This window comes from Lithobates pipiens, unplaced genomic scaffold (assembly GCF_037356315.1).
Source record: "Lithobates pipiens isolate NorthernLeopardFrog02 unplaced genomic scaffold, aLitPip1_a1.2 Scaffold_8, whole genome shotgun sequence".
Lineage (NCBI taxonomy): Eukaryota > Metazoa > Chordata > Amphibia > Anura > Ranidae > Lithobates > Lithobates pipiens.
In genome coordinates, this window is record NW_027507903.1 from 693,350,809 (window position 1) to 693,356,808 (window position 6,000).

Below are 6,000 nucleotides of genomic sequence, written 5' to 3' on the forward strand. Positions count from 1 at the left end.
GTGATCTCCACCTCCCACCGTACTCTCCGCCCCGCGCTCTCCTGCCCTCCCTGTGCTCTCCACCCCACCCTGTGTTTTTGCTTCCCCCTGTGCTCTCCAACCCCCCATGCTCTCCTCTTCCTCCCTGTGCTCTCTGTTCTCCGCTTCCCCCACAGTGCTCAGTAGCCCCCCTGCTTCTTTCCTGTGCTCTCTGCCCCCCCCCCTTACTTTTCCCAGTCCCCCTCACCCCACGCACCTTTGCCGGGTTTCCCCCTCTCCTCTCCCATCAGGATGGAGAGTGTGGAAGGGGCCAGTTAAAATGTCATGGGCTGCTCATTCCAAAATGCCCGGGCCTATTTTTTGTCCCAGTCCGGGCCTGATGGTACAGTATAAATGACTGTATATACCTTCGTTAGGCAGGTGCTGGCACTCTCTCCTCCCATGTTTTTGTGTGTTCAGGCAGTGGTTTGGCTCGCTGGGACTTGTAATTCACCCCCCTCCACATGTATTCCTTTCAGAAAGCTCGGAGTTGAGGTCAGAGGTAGCTTCCTCTTGGATTGCATAGCAAACACCAGAATGCTCACTGCTGATTTGCAGCAGACTCTGTCCTCTAATCTCAGCCTGCAGCTGATCAATCTGCTGCTATGCTATGGTAAGCCTGACTTCCGGGACTCTCATTACTTACTGCTGTGTTACTTGTCTGTCAGAGTGTTTTATTATCCTGTGCCTTATATGTCTGGGGAGTTATACCTGCCTGTCTAGCTGCCTTAGCACTGAAGATTCGGGTGGAGAAGTTTATTTTATTTATTTTTTTGTTAAAAGAGGTTGTATGGTTTGGCCGGTGCAGCCTGCAGACCGGCGGTACTACTCACTTCTGTGGCAGCAGCACTTGGGATGGATTCGCACCTGTGCGTTTTTGGTGCTTTTTGTACTACCGTTCATTTGCCATGGTCTCCTATGGAACACGTTCTGTGGTGCGGGTCTGCGGAATGCTGGGAGTGCATGACTGGGAATCCAGCCTTAGATTGTGGGTAGCGGAGCTGGTGGATGGATGTTCAGATGAAAGTCTGGGAAGTGGCAGTTCTTCTCCTTTGCAGTTTTCAAGACTGCTGTAGAGTTTGTGGCTGTCGACCAGGTCAAGTTGACAGCAAAGATAATGGCTCATTCCGTCACAGCCCGCAGGGCCTTATGGTTGAAGCATTGGTCGGCCGATAAGGCTTCTAAGCACAGTTTATGTTCAGTCCCATTCAATGGGAAGCTACTCTTCGGGAAGACTTAGAATCCCCCTGCGTTTCATAGTTTCATAGTTAGTTAGGTTGAATAAAGACACCAGTCCATCCAGTTCAACCTGAGTGAGTGTCTACAATTGTCCCTATCCCTGTACATTACACACTCACATCAGTCCCTACCCTCAAGGAGCCACAATCCAAGGTCCCTGTTCATATACTAGGGCCAATTTTGGACAGAAGCCAATTAACCTACCTGCATGTCTTTGGAGTGTGGGAGGAAACCGGAGGAAACCCACGCAGGCACAGGGAGAACATGCAAACTCCAGGCAGGTAGTGTCATGGTTGGGATTTGAACCAGCGACCCTTCTTACTGCTAGGTGAGAGTGCTAACCACTCTGCGTTACTATACATATAATATTACCGCCACTCTGCACCCTTGTGGTTGTATCTGGTATGACTCTCCTGTGTTATTATACATATAATATTACTGTCACTCTGCCCCCTTGTGGTTGGACCTGCTATAACTGTCCTATGTTACTATGTATATAGTCCCCCTTCCACCCGACTAGTTCCCCCATACACCCCCAGAAGCTCATCACCCCATTCCATCCAATGCTTTGGTCTTCAACAAGATGGTGGCTGCAGACATCCCAGAATAATAGCTTCTCCAAACAGCAAGTTTTTCTCCTATTTTTTGTAAACTAAGCAGATCCTCAAGAACATTTATTTATTTATTTATTTATTTTTTTGCTGTGGACATGACACATTGAGCTCCTTCCCGGCCGGATTAAACGCTAGCCTTCTGGTAAGCGCACATTCTTAGTGGCGTTCAGCACTTTTGGTGATGGAAGATTTCAAGTTTTGTCACAATATTGATTGGACTTCTGTTTGAATTCACCTTGCATGCTTTTCTTCTACAATTTATTTATATTCATATTTTTATTTGCACGTTTATTATTTGGATTTATCACCAAGTATATTGATATGAATTTTGTATATTTATTATTTACTGATTAATTTTAATTTATTGGGAATAATTTGCTATTAATTTAATGATTCCCTTATATATTTATATATTAATTGAAATTATTAGGCATAGGTGACATTCACTGTTAGCGCAGCTACAATTTTTTTTCTTCTGTCAAAAACTGTCCGGCCATCGGATAGTGTCCGCCCCGTACTATGCAGGCGCAGAGCTTGTGCAGTACGGAGGAGAAGGAGACTCCGAAAGTCTCCGAAGAAGAACGGCGCCTGCGCACTGAGTCCAGGTTGAAGCTCCACCATCCAAGTGGACATACGGTTGCTCATAGTAACAGTGATGCTCGCCACGCTTCGGACACGCCCTCGCTTCGCTCGGCTATTATTTTTTCTAACTCTGTCCACTTGGATGGTGGGGCATGAACCTGGACTCACTGAGCAGGTGCCGTTTAACTTCGGAGACCTTCGGCGTCTCCTTGTCCTCTGTACTGCGCAAGTGCTGCGTCTGCGCAGTACGCGGCAGACACTATCCGTTGGGGGACAGTATTCAACACAACACCGGCCCGTATTGTATTCGGAAAGATAATCTTCTATGCGGGACATTCATAACAAGTCATACCAGGCTCAGCCAGCAGATGGCAGCATTTTACTGTCATATAGTGTGCTACCACATTCATCCACAAGGCGGCGACAGAGTACCAGTTATATTCCATATATAGAAAATCAGTGTGAGCGCTACCAGGATCAGCCAGCAGGTGGCAGCATAGTGTTTGTATGAGATACAGTGCATGCCCAGTCCGCCGCCATTATATATGTGATGGCAATTTGGACAAAGTGTTTGTCATGTACAAATTTATTTTTTGCCTCAGAACGGTAGTGGGGTTCTGAGGGTTAATTATGTAGGTGTAACTTTGACATCAGTCTGGCCGGGCTGTGTTAGAGCTCTGCCTGGTCTTGTGTACAGTGAGGTGCACATGACAGGCTCAGAACCAGGCCTGGTTGGACATTTTGGGTATCAGCGTTCCCCGGAGCCAATCAGTGGGTGTGCCAGGCTCTGCTGAGGAGTCCAGGAAAGGGCACTTATGATGTTGAAGTCAGGTGTTCCAGTGGCTCGTGAGGCCCCAGCGGTCTTGATTCTGGACCAGGAGATAATTGTTTTGTTCTTCAAGAAAATGGCGGTGAGGAGCACTTTTCTGTTCAGTGTCCTGCAATGACCAGAGCAGCTGCCATTATAAGCAGCAGAATAATACACTGGTCTTCGGTAGTATGGCGGCCGTCCTGAACATTTTCCTCATACAGTTAGATTTCCCTGTCAGGCTCTGCTGCCGCTTTGTAGAAGTTAGATGGAGCACCAATCACTGTGCGGTGGGCGTGACCACGTCCGAGCGGCCGTTATAACAACATATTCGGCGACCCATCACAGTTTGCTACGGGAAGTGACGTTCCTTCCCCGCCATCTTGCTACACCCCACACTCGTCCCCAGTAAGGATACGCTAATAAGGGGGGAAGCGGACATCTTGTTACACCCATCAGAGTTTTGCATTTTACACGTATTTATAACAGTAAAGTGGGTTTCTATAGTGAAATACAGGACTGAGAACTCCCTCTGACTGCTTAGATGTTGAATTTTAAAAGCAGAGGCAAGCCTGCTCTTCTTACAGGTTTGCTAATCTGAGAGAATTTGGCTGCTTTTAATTCAACATCTAAAAAGTCAGACGGAGTTCTCAGTCTTGTATTTCACTATAGAAACCCATTTTTTATGTTATAAATACGTGTAAAATGCAAAACTCCGATGGGTGTAACAAGATGTCCGCTTCCCCCCTTATGAGTGTATCTTTACTGTGCACGAGTGTGGGGTGTAGCAAGATGGCGGCAAAGGAACATCACTTTCCGTAGCCGGTGTCCTATCATATACTGTCCCCCATTGGATAGTGTCCGCTGTGTACTGCGCATGCGCAGTACACCGCACACACAGATTCCGAAAATACCCGAAGATGAACGGTGCCTGCGCCATGAGTCCAGGTTCTATCCCCACCATCCAAGTGGACATAGAGTCGGAATATAAAAGAGCCGAGCGCAGCGAGGCTGAGCCCGAAGCGTGGCGAGCGAAGCGTGCCTGCGAGGAGCCCTCTAATTTTCCCAACCCTATGTCCGCTTGCATGGCATGGCTACCACCTCCACTCACGGCGCAGGCGCCGTTCATCTTCGGAGATTTTCCGAAGCTTTGTCTGCTCTGTACTGCGCATGATGGCAGGACACTATATGCCAGAACACCGGTCGAACATGGTCACGCCCACCGCAAAGTGATTGGTGTTCTATCTAATTTCTACAAAAACTAACTGTATGAGGAAAATGTCCGGGACGGCTGCCATATTAACGAAGACCAGAGTATTATTCTGCTGCATATATATAACAGTAAAGTCAGTTTATATAACTCACTTTACTGTGATAAATACTTCATAGTTTCATAGTTAGTAAGGTTGAATAAAGACACCAGTCCATCCAGTTCAACCTGAGTGAGTGTCTACCCTATCCCTGTACATTGCACACTCACATTGGTCCCTACCCTCAAGGAGCCCACAATCTAAGGTCTCCATTCATATACTAGTGCAAATTTTGGACAGAAGCCAATTAACCTTCCTGCATGTCTTTGGAGTGTGGGAGGAAACCAGAGTACCCGCAGGAAACCCACACAGGCACAGGGAGAACATGCAAACTCCAGGCAGGTAGTGTCGTGGTCGGGATTTGAACCAGCGACCCTTTTTACTGATAGGTGAGAGTGCTACCCACTACACCACTGTGCCGCCCACTTGTAGAATGCTAAACTTCAGTGGCTGTACCAAGATGTCCGCTTTCCCCTTCTCAGGGTGGACTTACAATGAGGAGTGCTGGGTGTACCAAAATGGCGGCGATGGCATGTCAATTCCATTACACATTGTAACGGGTCGCCGAACCTGACAAAACACCGCCATCTTGTTGAAGACCACTGCAGATGGTATAACAAAAAATGGCGGCTCAGACATGCGCAGTCAAAAATGCAAAGAAAGCACTCGTTATGCTGCCCCCTTGTGGTTGGATCTGGTATGACTCCCCCTGTGTTACTATACATATAATATTACCGTCACTCTGCCCCCTTGTGGTTGAATCTGGTATGACCCCCCCCTGTGTTATTATACATATAATATTACCGTCACTCTGCCCCCTTGTAGTTGAATTTGGTATGACTCCCCCTGTGTTACTATACATATAATATTACCGTCACTCTGCCCCCTTGTGGTTGGATCTGGTATGACTCCTCCTGTGTTACTATACATGTAATATTACCGTCACTCTGCCCCCTTGTGATTGGATCTGGTATGACTCCCCCTGTGTTACTATACATGTAATATTACCGTCACTCTGCCTCCTTGTGGTTGGATCTGGTATAACTCCCCTGTGTTAGTATGCATATAATATTACCGTCACTCTGCTGTCACCTTTGTGTTTGAGCCTGGTATTTCTCCTCCATGTTAAAGTGGAATTTCAGGTTAAACCTGCTCTCTGCCAAATTTTAAGCCTAATCTAATCCTGTAAAGCAAAAAACACTGTACTTACCTATTCTGCAGCCACTCCAGCCCAGACCCACGCTGAACTGTCAGCGGCAGCTTCTGTGTGTAGGAGTGTACGGGAGAAGCAGCCAACAATGGAAGACCCATAGTAAGTCTATGGGTGACGTAATTTCCTAGCCATTGACGGTCCTCTCCTATAGTGATGGACGAACTTCCGATGGGACGTTACGCAGACCGCGATCGTGACCAAAAGTTCACAAACCGC

General features: G+C 47.4%; 1 protein-coding gene across 3 annotated transcripts in view; it reads right to left on the bottom strand.

Moving 5' to 3' along the window:
• LOC143962481 (uncharacterized) overlaps window positions 1-546 on the bottom strand; it is a 49,476-nt gene extending 48,930 nt beyond the window's left edge. Inside the window, exon 1 of one of the 3 annotated variants that reach the window (XR_013270703.1) lies at window positions 387-543. The gene's annotated coding sequence lies outside the window, so the exon portion shown is untranslated. Of the gene's footprint in view, window positions 1-386 lie in introns of all 3 variants that reach the window. The other 2 variants (XR_013270708.1, XM_077471763.1) reach the window with 2 other exon arrangements.
• Window positions 547-6,000: the final 5,454 nt, after the last annotated feature.